Source organism: Mytilus edulis, chromosome 6, assembly GCF_963676685.1.
Source record: "Mytilus edulis chromosome 6, xbMytEdul2.2, whole genome shotgun sequence".
Classification (NCBI taxonomy): Eukaryota; Metazoa; Mollusca; class Bivalvia; order Mytilida; family Mytilidae; genus Mytilus; species Mytilus edulis.
In genome coordinates, this window is record NC_092349.1 from 16,828,393 (window position 1) to 16,844,440 (window position 16,048).

A 16,048-nucleotide genomic window follows, 5' to 3' on the forward strand; every position below is an offset into this window, starting at 1 on the left:
AGTTAATCAGTAATACATAGATAACTTTCGTTAAAATCAAAAACGTCACAACAGACACGGGCATAGCAAACGAGTGTTGTGCCCCTCTCCTTGTCGACTTATTTCTTTATTATTATGAGGCTGCTTTCATGCAGGAACTTCTAAGGAAGAAAGTTAAGAAGTTAGCAATATCCTTTAACTCTACTTTCAGCTATATAGATGATGTTCTTTCACTAAATAATTCAAAATTTGGTGACTATGTGGAACGCATCTATCCAATCGAACTAGAGATAAAGGACACTACAGATACAGTTAAGTCGGCTTCACATCTTGACTTACATCTAGAAATTGACAATGAGGGTTGGTTGAAAACAAAACTTTACGACAAAAGAGATGATTTCAGCTTTCCAATTGTGAAATTTCCATTTCTAGGTAGCAACATTCCAGCAGCACCTGCATACGGGGTATATATCTCCCAATTGATACGATATTCCCGTGCTTGCATTTCCTATCATGATTTTCTTGATAGAGGGTTGCTGCTCACAAGAAAGCTATTAAACCAAGAGTTCCATATGGTGAAGTTGAAGTCATCCCTTAGTAAATTTTACGGACGCCAACCACGAGTTGGTTGACTGTTATGGAATAACCGTTTCACAAATGATATCGGATATGTTCCTACGTCGTAACTACAATCCCCTTCCCTTTCATGAATGTGACCTACCGAATTAGACTATTTACCGGATTTGTTATCATATAAGCAACACGACGGGTGCCACATATGGAGCAGGATATGCTTACCCTTCCGGAGCACCTCAGATCACCCCTAGCTTTTGGTGGGGTTCGTGTTGTTTATTTTTTAGTTTTCGATCTTGTGTCATGTGTACTATTGTTTGTCTGTTTGTCTTTTTCATTTTTAGCCATGGCGTTGTCAGTTTGTTTTAGTTATGAGTTTGACTGTCCCTTTGGTATCTTTCGTCCCTCTTTTACATTTATGCACAACTATTTTATTCAACGATCATAACATAGGGCTGTGTTGCATATTTTCAAAATTTGTATCTGTATTTGGCGTTACAATTTGTTTAGATATAATAATACAAATATGTGATATGATTGCCAATGAGTCAACTCTCAATCAAAGTCACAATTTGTAAAAGAAAAACTAGTGTAGGTTAAAGTACGGTCTTCAACACAATGCCGTGTATCACACTGAACAGTAAGCAATAAAGGGCAACGGTAATGACTAGTGTAAATCCATTAAAACGGGAAAACCAACGGACTAATCTGTATAAAAAAACGAGAAACACTTAAGAAATACCTCAACACACGACAACTACTGAACATCAGGTTCATGACTTAGGACAGGTGCAAACATTGTTTTTTAAATATGTAACAACCTACACCCTTACCTGAAACAATAGTGTAACATCACAACATGGAAAGACACTCTATAAAATATAAATTGAAATGTATTAACTCGAACAAAAACACATATACACAAGTAAACATACACTGAACTGTCTATTTAATTCGGAACTTTCCGTTTTCAACTTCCTTGGAGTATTTGTCTATTTCACTTTTTTGTTTTCAACCTGATGTTTATTCGTTTTATTTAATTGTTAAACCACTGTCCGAGATAAGAGACCTTGTCGAGTACTTCTTGTGTTTGTCCCATGTCATGAGTCTGTAAATCAATGGTTTTCGTTGAATGCTGACTGTATTATTTGTTTTTGTTGATACAAATCAGGACTTGTTTTTTGCCCTTTGCATTGAATCATATTTTGTCATGACTTGGCATCTTATAGCTGACTTTTTTATATGGGCTTTCCTCAATACTGATTACCGTAGAATCACCAATTGATGTTAATATCCACTAAATTTAGTGTTTGTTTGATATGTGTCTTATTTGCAATCTTATCAAATCGCCTTATTCTACATTCACAAATTGTCTTCGTCAATTAGACTTTTGACGGTCGAAACCTAAGTTTTATTGGCAACTCACAGGTTTTTGCATACAACTGTCTACAAAAAGATATACTCAATTTTCTGGAATAACGTCCCCTTTTAAAGTTTAATTGATCATCGCCTGAGTGATCTTGAATTTGAACAGTTGGCAATTTGATATAGATCATGGGCCGTATGCATAAAACATCTTATCTTAAGTATTCCTTAAACTTAGATTTCACTAAGAATTTCCTTAGTTAAGTCAAATTCTTAAATGGTATGCATAAACTTACTTAAGTATTCACTTAACTAAGGAATACTTAAATCGGAACCTTTCTCTAGTTACCGTATGATAAATATTAGCTCATCACATGTACTCATCCGTGTAAAAGTTTGTTATGATTATTTTAATTTATTGATCAATGCATGCTTTTATTTTAAAGAGCTGGGTTAAATTGATATAGGCATGTAAAACAATTCAATAGAACGTAACATAGTTTAATTATGAACAATTGGCGCATATAAGACAACGCTTTTTATGGTTGATGCTTTGATGGATGAGCATTGGTAATCCAAAACTTTCCTCTACTTAATCTTTAATTATCTTTCATGGGTGTAATATTTTCTGGAGACAACAATATGTTTTAAACTCTAACAAAATATGATCAAGGTTAAATCAGTGGCGTAGCACAAGACTGAGTACAGCATTGTAAGCATGCATGTGCTAACAAATAATTTTACAAAACTCTTTTTTTCAAGAAGATGTTCACTTATCGTTGAGCTTATTATGCGCTGCCATCTCCCTGTCCAGAACCCTTGCCTACATTTGCTTATAGTTTAAAAACAATCTATTTTGATGTGAAATTAACATTTTTATCACTTCCCTTTTACAACAAAAAAGGGGGGAGGGTAGATTGTTTTCCAGAAATCCATATACAAACTAGGGTATATTTCAAAAGTTCTACAATCTTAACGAAAACAAATTATTAGAGTAAGTATATTCTCCACATCTTAACGAACTTAGAAATATTTTCGAACCGCAATAAATCTCTCTGAATATATAAGGTTATATGAAAAAATAATTTAAAACGAGTAAGGTATCACAAGACGAATTCCATGGGGACTTTTGACTGCCGTAACAGTGATTCCAAACAATCAACCTAATTGTTTCATATCCCCCCCCCCCCCTTTATGAAAGAAATCCACCTCTGGGTAGATCTTAAAACTTTTCGATTTTGTCCCGGTAAGTGAACAAAAAATTAGGGTATGCCCTACATCTTTAGAATAAAACTGAATTGAAAGTTCAAATGACGCACCCCCCCCCCCCCCCCGCCAACCCCATCCACCCGGCAAACAGAAAACACCCCCACACATATATAAAGTGTGGTTTTTTCATGCTCTCTTCATTCCTTGATTCGGTTTTTAACTAACGGTTAAAATTGATACCGCGCGGTGTATTTTAATAATTAAAAAAAAAACCGTGCACGTACAAAGTAAACAAAAGAAAAAAAGTACCATGAATTACATGTGTGTAACACTCAGTACTTTTCGGTATACATAACATCGAGATTAGGAAATAGTATATATAACTACCCACTGTTATTTCTTGATTTGTTGATTAAACGTGATTCGAAGAAAATAACGATGATCTTTAATATTTACTTATTATTTAGCAATAAATAAACGAATAATTAGTTTATTACTGATATATATATTAATCAATCAAATTGTAGGTAACATAATAATGTTCTACCAAAAACGCAAACTTTCGACTAATTTTTAACTATTTTTGAAAATTTAAGGTAGCTCTATAGGTACCTTAGACTTAAGTGTTATCTTAGGCGTTTCATTAGTATAAGGAGTTTTATGCATACCACTTAAGTTTTGTGGGCATGACTTAAAACAACTAAGATTTTACTTAGGAAATACTTAGTTTAAGATTTTTTATGCATACCACTTAGATAAAAAGGGCGGAGTTTCCTTAACTTGAGTGTTTACTAAGGAAAATCTTAACTTAAGTAGCTTTATGCATACGGGCCTATAATTCTAATGCCTTTGATACATTTGTTGGTTTAAGAAAATTCAATACATGGTCTCTTGGGTATTTCTTATCCATTTCATACTCCAGGAGCTCACCGTTTTTTTAATCAGAATACACCAGGAAAAATAATCTTATTCAATCAAATTATACACATGTAATTCTTTTATTTCGTAATTAAAATTCGAAATAAAAGCACGCAAAAGTTAATACTTAAATTGAGAATGGAAATGAGGAATCTTTGAAAGAAAAAATAATACCTTTATTACCACTATTACATTCCTAAAGTTACTACAAAACGAAAAATAAGAAAAAAAAGGTAATCTAGTTTCTTGATTTAATCGAAAAAGCATTAGATAAAATATAGCTGTAATATAACGCTGGCTCTTTTTTTCATTATATAATTTTTTTTTATTTCAATGTGTACCTCTCCATTCGCAATATTTCCTTTTCGGTTTGGGAAAAAAATGTCTCGAATAATTTTAACTATTTTGATTGGCCTACTATTTATTATCAATTGAAAAATCGATACTTAATCAATAAGATATTGTCAAGGTCTATGTATTTATCTTCCGCTTTTAAAGAATCGACTAGATAATGTAAGTTTGAATACATTGATAAAATTAAATAAGTAAATATGGCATTCGTCGTACTGAACAGTCATTGAAGCCATCAAGTCGTTAACAATATGAATACTCCGACTTGCGTCGGAATAAAAAATACTGAAATGAAACGCAATCACAAGAAAGTTCTTTAGTTTTATCTGCTGATATTTACAGTGGGGCTTGGCTGTCTAGTTGGAGGTATGAAATGATTCACCACTTTCTGGTTTACCACGATGACCCAACATACGAAACAATATCGTTAAAATCCCCTTCATTAACACTTTGTCATCAGCTTTTGGCTTACAATAACTCTGTGCATGTATTGTTTTCAGTATTTTATATTATTTGTGTTTCGTTTTAGATTTCCGTTATATTCTGTAAATTAGTAGTAAAAACATATTATTGTCGATACAAATGACGATAAGAAAAAAATCCAGCTATAATATTAATATTGCAGTAGAAAATTATTAAATCACCAATCGTCAATGATTACCCTTTTTTGTATTGAAAATCTATAATTCTAAAATGATGTTTTTCAAACGCTTTGAGTACAAAACCCTGGTAAAATATGATCGAACTCCCACTATAATTTTTTTAGGAATGAGCTACCAATATCATAGAACCTTATCGATGACATCAGAATATAAGCATTAATTGGAAAATACTCACTTGTGAAAACGAAAATCATCATCCCTTCAAGGAAAGGTAGACAAACGTTACTTAAATTTGAAATAAGCTATTTGCTATACATAAAAGACATATAAGTAACATTATCATTCGAATCGTCCAAAACTATTCGTATACGTTATTGGAAATAGTTTCAGCATGTTCCTTATTCAGTTTGCTCCGGTCTTTTCGTCAATTAAAAAGTGCATTTATCTATGGTACGTCCATTCAAATATTTGCCTTCACCTAATTGCAGTATTTGTCCTATTAGAATAGAAACGATTCATGGGGCTTGAATTTATACTGATTTTACGTCCCCGAGGGTATCACCAGCCCAGTAGTCAGCACTTCGGTGTTGACATGAATATCAATTATATGGTCATTTTTATAAATTTTCTGTTTACAAAACTTTGAATTTTTCGAAAAACTAAGGATTTTCTTACGTCCCCGAGGGTATCACCAGCCCAGTAGTCAGCACTTCGGTGTTGACATGAATATCAATTATATGGTCATTTTTATAAATTTTCTGTTTACAAAACTTTGAATTTTTCGAAAAACTAAGGATTTTCTTACGTCCCCGAGGGTATCACCAGCACAGTAGTCAGCACTTCGGTGTTGACATGAATATCAATTATATGGTCATTTTTATAAATTTTCTGTTTACAAAACTTTGAATTTTTCGAAAAACTAAGGATTTTCTTACCCCAGGAGTAGATAACCTTAGCCGTATTTGGCACAACTTTTTGGAATTTTGGATCCTCAATGCTCTTCAACTTTGTATTTATTCGGCTTTTTAACTATTTTGATCTGAGCGTCACTGATGAGTCTTATGTAGACGAAACGCGCGTCTGGCGTATAAAATTATAATCCTGGTACTTTTGATAACTATTTACCACGGGTTTGTCCTTTATGCCGATGTTTTACCCCTCGTTGTCGCTCATGGTAAAATATAATATATGACTTCTGAGCTGATGAATGAACTGATAGTCAACCAGCAGAGGCATCGACCAAGTGATGAAAAAAAATTGGAAACAACACGTTTAATAATTCTATGCGTCCGAAGCGCTTTTCTGGATTTACCTTCATCAGGAATGCTCAAAGCCAAACATTTGAAATCCGAAGATGTATAATTATCGAAACCGTTGAAGAGCTATATGACAAAAATACCTAACATAAATAACCAAATTTATTTAAAGTCAACTTTGCCTGAGGGAGTTGTAACTTTTGTTTCTAAATAATTAGACTATAGATTAGACTTTTTGAAAAAGTTAAATGCTTTATTCAATATATTGATAAAATAATGTGCATATCCTGTTCTGTTTTTAACAGAAGAAGTAGATCAATACCAGTGTTTTCCAGAAAATTCTGCTTTATCATAACTGAAAGAGAAAGTTGCAACTTAAAGCATTGTATCAATATAGGTAAGATTTATATTCAGTAGGAACCATATAATGTTATATAGCTAAAAGTAAGACATCTTATCGGTGTAAAAACCCTAAAAATAACAATCCCTCCTTGACGAAAATATGTTTCTAAAAGTCACAGCTTATTCTGATAAATTATTGAAACATCCTAACTATCATTGTTTCTATATTTTCTTTGAAATTTGATCCACGAATGCATATTCGCAATTTATTGCTTTAAATACTGTTAAGATAGATGCACTGTATTTTGTGAATAATCACATACAGATGCCAATTTGTTTATTGTGTCAATGCACTGATAGTGTTAATGAGAAATTCGAATAATATGTTTTTTATTGTAGAATTAATTTCTCATTTGTAAATTAAAGGAATAAATACTATAGTTTATACATTTTCTGTTTACAAACCTTGAATTTTTCGAAAAACTAAGGATTTTTTTATCCCAGGAAAAGATTACCTGAGCCGTATTTGGCACACCGTTTTGGAATTTGGTGTCCTTAATACTCTTGAACTTTTTACTGGTTTGGCATTAAACATATTTTGATCTGAGCGTCACTGATGAGTCTTATGTAGACGAATCTCAATAACCCACGAACAGGGCTGATCGGGTGTATCGAAAAGGTAAACGTCTCTTGCTATGCATCATCCGTCATGCAAATCAACACTTTGAACCTGCAATAATCGAAAAAAAAAACTGCCATTTTCCTGAATTTGTACAGGACATTTTAACAAAGACTGGTGGGATTAACTTGTTTTTTTTGGCCAAACCTCGCACTTTTATGGCAATATTAAATATAACACTTAAAATTAAAAGATAACATTACAAGACAGGACTGCAGTACAAATAAATGGAAGAACATGCAGGACAAAGAAATACACAAAAAATCAAAACAATAGTACATTCAGACATGCTAATAGTGATCAAAGGTACCAGGCTAATAATTTAATACGCCATACGCGCGTTTCGGCTTCTTAAAACTCATCAGTGACGCTTAGATCAATGGTTAGAAAGCAAAACAAGTACAAAGTTGACATTGGTGATTCAAAATTCCAAAAAGTTATGCCAATTACGGCCAAGGTTATTTGAGCCTGGAATAAGAAAAATCCTTAGTATTAAGAATAATTCAAACTTTAGCAGTTAAACAGTATATTTATAAGAATGACCATCTAATTGATATGCATCTCAACATCGACTAAGTGACTAATCACAGAATAAAAACGAACATCTAAAGAAAACACAATCAGTAGAATTTAATATTAAACGATTATTCTGATTAACAGACCTGAGACTGAGACTGTGTATTTATATTTTTATATTTTTAATTCTGTCAGGTCATAAAACAATCGAAAGCCATCATTGGTAATCTCGATACTGAATTAGATCGCTATAGTCTGAAAAAACCCAGAAAGCCTGATGCTTAATAATGCGTCCATGCAGTTTATATTATTTCTTTTGCGGCGTTTTGTCAAATAGGAATATTTCGATTTAATCGATCAACATTAATTTAAATGGTTCAACTCTTTTACCATTTTTACGGAAATAACGTTGAATGACATTTACTTTATTTATTTCTCAAATTTAATGTAAAACTTTAATCTATTATAGAATGGGACGAAGTCGGCTGATTATTTCGATAAATGTATATCTGTGTGTGTTACAGATAGTCACAAGTAATAGTACGTACTTAAAACTATCACTATACGTCTTTATATTTTATACTTTTTTTAAAATTGCACTTTGATTATTATTAAAAATATTTCATTTTGATATTAGATAAATTTAAATTTCAGTAAGTTGCTTGTTTCAGTATAAAAACAAGGACATTGTTTCTTCCGGTAGTTTCATAATGGTTTTTATGTCTGTTATGGTATACACGTTTCAAAATAATCTAGTAAATACTCTTAATTAACTAGCACCAAAACATATTTTGTTCTTTGGCGATATGACTCAGTAAAGTACAAGTTAAGTGGAACTTTTTTTAATTATTGTTCAGAAATTGAAATCTTCTGAAATGCATTGCACCTTACTGCTTTTGTTTTCCTTTTTTAAGTGTCATGGTCTCTTTCTACGTTACCTGCAATCTTCGGCAAGGACATAGCACTTACATGTGAAATAACAATTAAATCTAAGGATTGCAGTGTACGACAATGGTCAGGTGGACAAGGTGGCAAAGCAATAATGTACAACGGTATTACATCTAAACCCTTCAAGTATCAGGAAAAAGTAAATCTTCAGTCTACAAATTTCTCGTTAATAATAAAGAACGTATCGGAATCTGATGTCAATGTGAATTATACGTGCTCTTGTGACTTCAAATCCTTTAAAAAGAAATTGTCTCTAGAGGAAAAGCTGTTTCATTGTAAGTTTAAATATATCTATGTTGTGCAAAAACTTCTATTTCGTCTGGATCAAACACTTTTCTAATAACCACCACCGTATTAACGAAAACGTACCATTTAAATCATGGAATATTTATTTCAGGGTGGATTAAAGATAAAAACTATTTAAGGAGGTGGTATTTTTATGAATTCCGTTAATTTGTGAGAAAAAAAGGAAAGAAGTTTATTGAACAACATTTTATTATTCGACATCTTGAGTATCCTTCATAACGTATCATCATAACAAGGAATTGAAAAAAACGATGTTTGTCAATTACGAATATATCAACCAAATGAGCTTAAACAACTTAGCCAAAACAAACAAACTTTGTCTGATGGATTTGTATCTTAAGCACACCTTTATCCATGTTTGTAAGCAGTGATGATTAATAGACGGGAACGTTGTGTCAATGCATATCAAATCATTTCTATCATTTCTAAGTTAAGCTATAGTTTTCCATTTTTTCATACTCTCGCGTAGACAAAAACAACGATAACGCTCCACAAAATGACAGTGATTTAAATGTGCGATACACGTTATGGTTTTGTGGACTTTCTTATTCTTGATTTATTAAAGAAAACGTTGATATGATTGATCGAAAGGGCTTTCGCTAGTATCTAATACAATTGCAGTTATTTAATAAGGTAGCAATAAACATTTAGAAACAAATAATAAAAATTGCCTTCATAACTTTTACCATTCCCTATTCATTACTTTCTCGTTATATTAAGCTTACTGTTTGTGTTATATATGTACATATGTATGTAATCAGAATCTTACATAGATTTTATATCCAATATATAACATGGTGAAATAGCATTTCTTTTAGATGTATCCATGGCAACCATCTTCATTTATTTGCTATAAATTTTTGCAAAAAGGGAGAAAGATGTCACATATTTCCCCAAAATTTGGCTAAAAGTAGAATTTCAATTGCTTGCAGTAATACCTTTCCTGAAACTGTTTACATATATCTTTCAGTAAATACAATGAAAAGCATATGTGTTTCATCTCATATTTTGGTAAAATTGCGTCAAAAACTTAGTGTAGAAAAAAAGTGTTAGTAAATATTACATTAATTACTGGACCAGTGACCGGTCTAGCTATGAAAATACGGAGAATCAAACAGAAAATAGCCCACGAAACACGTACAATATAATCTTAATGTTCGTATAAACCATCTTTAAAGGCTAAATTAGTACTCAGCTGTCTAAAAATGAATTATATAACACGATAACTTTCATATGTGAAAAATCAACCGGGGCCAAAATGCGAAACTAAACTCCTAACTGTGTATTGCTACCTAATGAGGAGAACTTAACGGAACTTCTTTTGTAACCAATGTAAACAGGATGTAGCAGTTATAACTCAAACCGGCTCGACGTTAACAATATTTGTGTTATATTTCGCGTTCAGCAGTAAATTAGATAATAAACACAAAACATTTATTTGATAGATACGAAGATATATTTTTGATTTCCTTCAATAACGTAAAAATAAATTTAGTTCTTATTTTTTTTTTATCTTTGTTACAATAAATGGTCAACATAAACAAAACAATGCACTTCAAAATAAAGGCATTTTTTAAGTGTGTAAAAAATTAATGTTCACAAATTATTTTATTTTGTTTTACAATTTGGCTATGGTAGTTAGGTTAAATCTTTTTCAATACGATTTTTTAAGATATATGAGCACAGAGATAGATTTGATCAATTGGCCTTTTAAAAGATGATGGTTTGTAAGATCCATTAAAATATTAATCTCTATATCTGTTTTTCTTGGATTAACACAACATACGGAAATAAGACAGCTTAAACAATGTGTTATGAATTTAATCTATGAGATATAATATATGACTTCTCGTTTTGTATTTCTACAGATCCTCCAAGTGAGACAAATGTTTCATTTGTTTTTAAACATGACTTATTAAAAGTGAGTCTTGAGTTTACGAAGGTTTATCCCGTTCCAACATGTGCTTTTATCGTTGGAGTAAGTATATTGTGTATAATTTTTTCAAAGTTCATGATAATGATGTTCTCGCAAACGCAATAATTGAAACGTACAAAAACGTTTACTAGAAGCTAGCATAATTTCATTTACTCGAAGCAGAAATTACAAAAGCAGACATATTAAAACCCACAAAACCAAAACACACAAAATACACAGTTACTGTCACAAGTCAAATTTACTAGGTCAGATTTAAGAAATGGGAGGTTGGAATAGAACTGACTACAATTAGAACATAATCGACTCCATCTGGATATTCCATAACTGTCAACCAACTCATGATGGCGTCAATAGCGATGTATTTTTATTTTCTGAAGAATGATTTTGTTCATAGTCTTCTTTATCTTCATTTATAGGAACATCTTCAATTTGAAAACATGACGGCGAATTTTCACCATAATGGACTTGTTTTCAACGCAAAGTACACCATTGAATATAGAAACAATCAGGACGATTGTGATAAGCGACCAATGGTTAGATGTATTTTCAGTAGTACCAAAAAAGCAATCATAATAAATGGTAACGAAACCTTGATTTGTCCCGGTAAGTTTTATGCTAAACTACATATACTAGCTATATATATATATATATATGATGTGTACGATAGAATACATCTGTATTTTCCTGATTGTATATGCATCCTACTTATTAATCGAGTACTCACAGCTATACATTGTGTCTGTCCTAACCATACAAAAGTCGTTAATGATTTGACAAAATCCAAAGACGGGATTTTTGTTCAAGAATTTACCTTGTTACTTCGTTATATTAGGAACGAACAGATCTAAGACCCCTTCATAGTTTTTTTTTCTCCAAAAGATCAGCTCATCGATTTTCCTTGAATTAACATTAAGACTTGAACCGTGTAAGTTCTCTTTCTCAATAACGCATGGTCAAAGAATAAGATTACCGAACCAGATGTTGGTTTAATAATACAACTATAGAGTTTAATAAGGTCGATTTGCAATGAACATTGACAATTTCTTGTTTTCATGAAATAAAACTTATTGATTGTACAGTATCATATAGTTACCTTGTTTTAAATATTATATAAAAGGAAACCCGTTCAATTGCCCTTTGAACAAACGTTATTTTCAATTTTCAATATTTCTATCTTTTAATTTATTCCAGTAGTGTCATATTCTCCAGTTCCTCTAGATAAAGACAAACAGGTATATGTGAAATGAGAAAACATAAGGCAATACGAATATTGATTTAATTTTGCCAAATTATGTGTCATCTTAACGGTTTCATATCATATCATGATAAGGGGCTGTGTGTCCATATAAACAAATTGTAGTTTTATTTCATAAATATGCAAACTTGTATATATAACGGTAATATCTTGTTTTACTCAAACATAATATATGTTGAACTGTTTTGTATTTCAGTTGTTCATGTAGTTAATTACAAAGTAAACAGTTCCACCAATGTGCCTATGTTTAATTATGACGATTTGCCGAAGAACAATGCTTCACCACTCGAAGTAATAATTCCTGTATGTGGTATTATCTTTATTGTTGTGACTCTGATAACTGGTAAGATACAGATTAGTTTATTAGTATTGAGCTTAAAAATAACGCAACTGTTAATTTACTTGATTGAGATACTATAATAAGGGCTTGTAATAAATTATAGTCTTCTGTATAAAATATATATTAACTACATGTATGGGAACGTAAAAGAAACTTATGAAACGATCATACGCTCCTTTTTTTATGCAGTCTGTTGCAACAGAGCAATAATGAATAACGTGGCAAATCGTAATTTCATAATTACATGTTTATAAATTGAGAAATGACCAAGAACATCATTGGCTTTAATGGCGCTAAGTTTAGGAGTGTTTATTCCATCGACGTGTTTTCCCGTCAAGTATTCTCCTCAAATATGAAATCAAATATGACAAATACAATTTTCAAATGAGCCTAGCTAGTGTTTGTGTTAAATCACAAATATTCATTGACATTGTGAATAGATAGTATTAACTGTATCAAAATTACTTGATGTGCATTATGACACTAAATATCTCTATAATAAATAAGTAGTGCTTTAGACAAAAAAAATTAAAAATCCAAAACGTTAAACAAAGAGGGTTTAACTAGGTATTTGTGAATTTTGATAGTCGTTGACTAAATAGACAATGAAAATGTGACAATTCAGCATATTGCATAATTGGCCAACTTAATGGAATCTTTTTTTCACAATTTATTCACAATAAAGGCACCAATAGTATACTGGTGTTCAAAACTCATAAATCGATCGAGGGAAAACAAATCCGAATTGCAGCAAACTAACAGCACGGGAAACACAGCAACTATAAGAGGAAAACAAAGAAACAACAGAAACAATAAACTGCAACAACACAAAAACACTCCATGACAAACACGAATATCTCTTCAAGTGGGAAAATAACCACAGCCGTACGTGAATGAATTGACACGTTTTCTTTATTTTTTCAGCTTCGAAATATAGAAGAAAACATCATTTGCACAGAAAGAAGGAGACAGGAAATACAACGATGACATTAATTTGAAAACAATAAATGGACAGTTTCATTAGAGCAGTTATAACACTAACCGGTCCGACGTTAACACTATTTGTGTTATATTTCTCGTTCAGCGTTGAATTAGATAATAATGAAAAAAATGTCTGTTTGAATGATACGAAGATATATTTTTGATTTCCTTAAATAACGTAAAAAAATAGTTATTATTTTTTTTTTATCTTTGTTACAATAAATGATCAACATAAACAAAAACAAATTTGCACTCAGAAAGATATGTAGTGATGGTTTCAGCTATTATACAACTGGAAGGTTCAACTAGTGTAAAAACACGTATAACACCAACCAATTTCCTCGGGCGAAAATCCTGCAGTGAGTCAGGAATAGGACAGTTCCTCTTAAGTCATTCTGTTGTGTGATATAGTTTAAGTCTAAGAGCTATACATTGTTGTTAACAAATATGTTATTTAAATTTTCAGCTTGTTCTCAGTATAACTATTTCTCGAAGAGATTTGTTCTCTAGTAAAAATTCATAATTTGCAATAGTTAACTAGTTAATTGCTAACAGTGTCATATTTTCAAACTCACTAATCCCATACTAACTGTTGTTCTGAATTATTTACCAGGGGAATATGAACAAAACCTATCAGATAGTATACAAGACACTTTATTTTTAATATGAATGCTGTAGTCCAAAGTACATAACAATCAAAGTTAAAGGCTATGTGCATTTTTTTTTTATTAACAATCTTTTTTTAAAAGAATTAACAAAATAATAAACAAGCAAATCAATATGCCTAGATAAATATGTTATGTTTAAAAAGCTGCAAAATAATATCAAAGGGATATTCAAATTCAACATCAGATGAATACCGCCATCGTCATGACAGTAGACGAAGAAAGACGAAAAATATACACTGAGCGACGGTCTCACTGGCTCCAGAATGGTTAACGAACCAGCACCACATGTGGCTCCTTTTATTTTACTTTTGTACACTATTCAGTTGATATAAGTTTCACTCGGTTCTTAGCAGTTCATAATTGCTAATCTGTAGAAGTAAGTCAAGATATACACTAGACTTGTAGTCAGGGTTTCCTCTGGGTCAATTATTTTTTTCGCCACCTCTTTCGCCAAAACAATATATTTTTCGCCACTTTATTAATTTTTTCGCCAAGTAACATAAACAACTTTTCTAAATGAGGGGACCACTATACTTTTTTATAATAAAGAAGATATAAGTCCTGCAATGTAACAAAATTAATGAACATGTTTTGACTATATAATACCAGTATAGTTCGTAGGGAAAGTTCTTTAAAAAATACTGATCAGCCCTTTGGTACTAAGAAGTGATTTTTAAAACAAAACAAAACAAAAGCTTTTATCACATGAAATTGATCCCTCATTTCATGTGTAGTCAATACATTGAAGGATTAATCTCATTCGAAGGGTTGTTCCCAACCTTTTAGATAGACTTCTTCATTACGACAGTTTACTTTTCTTGGCAATCGTAAATGAGAAAGTTGAGACGTAAAACTATGCTTGAAACACGTGTGTCACTCAAACGACTTTAAAGTAGTCTCCCTAATCAATAACCTATATAAAAGTCAAAGAATAATTAAAGTTTTAAATCGGAGATTTTTCTTATTTTTGAACATTTTTCATCACAATAACAATTTTTTTTTCTGAACTATCTTTCAAAGGAGAGGAGACGTCAAAGTTTGCTTCAAACACGTGCGTCGCAAATTGGTAAATAAATTCTGTATGTGAAATTTAGCGGAAGCCATTTAACCATATATTTTGTCAAACAATTCAATCAACACCTTTATTAATTAGTCCTTTGTTGTCGATAGCTATAAAATGCAATCAGCTGATTATTGATTTTCTGTCCAAATCTTAATGAGGTCAAGGTGAATTCCGAGTATTGTCTGAAACTTGAAAAAAGTAAATAAACAAGATGGAAGAAAATAAATCGTTATATGTATATTTCTTTCGTCAAATTATTTCGCCAATGAAGAATTTTAATTGCCACAATTTTTCACAGCGGAAACCCTGCTTGTAGTACAAAAATGTAGTATCCTTTATCTAACTTTCGATCGGATAGATGCGGTCAGTATTTGTCATAACACGTTGAGTACAGTTGCCTATAATTTGTATGATAGTTTATATGAATTTAACAAGACCTTAAAAATCATTGACTATGCATTTATTATGAGAAAATGAAATTAAGCGCAGAAGCAATGGTGTAAACGTTAATCAGTTAATATGCCTTTTTGTGCTTCTTCGTTACATTTGTTGTTTTAATAGTGATTAAGATTATAACACAATGTTGACTGCTGTACCCCTATTTTTGTGTCTGTTTGTTTTGTTCACGCATCGGTGACAATATAATGGAATTTGATGAGACTGTCATACAAGTGAGAGGTTTAGCTAGCTATAAAACCAGGTTCAATCCACCATTTTCAACATTTGAAAATGCCTGTACAAAGTCAGGAATATGACAGTTC

The 16,048-nt window shown here is 31.6% G+C and overlaps 1 long non-coding RNA gene across 1 annotated transcript; it reads left to right on the forward strand.

Annotated features, from left to right (window-relative positions):
• Window positions 1-8,255: 8,255 nt before the first annotated feature.
• Window positions 8,256-11,023, forward strand: LOC139526004 (uncharacterized). The gene is made up of 3 exons (XR_011665080.1): window positions 8,256-8,330; window positions 8,705-9,013; window positions 10,913-11,023. It is a non-coding gene; the product is annotated as an uncharacterized lncRNA (long non-coding RNA).
• The last annotated feature ends 5,025 nt before the right edge of the window (window positions 11,024-16,048 follow it).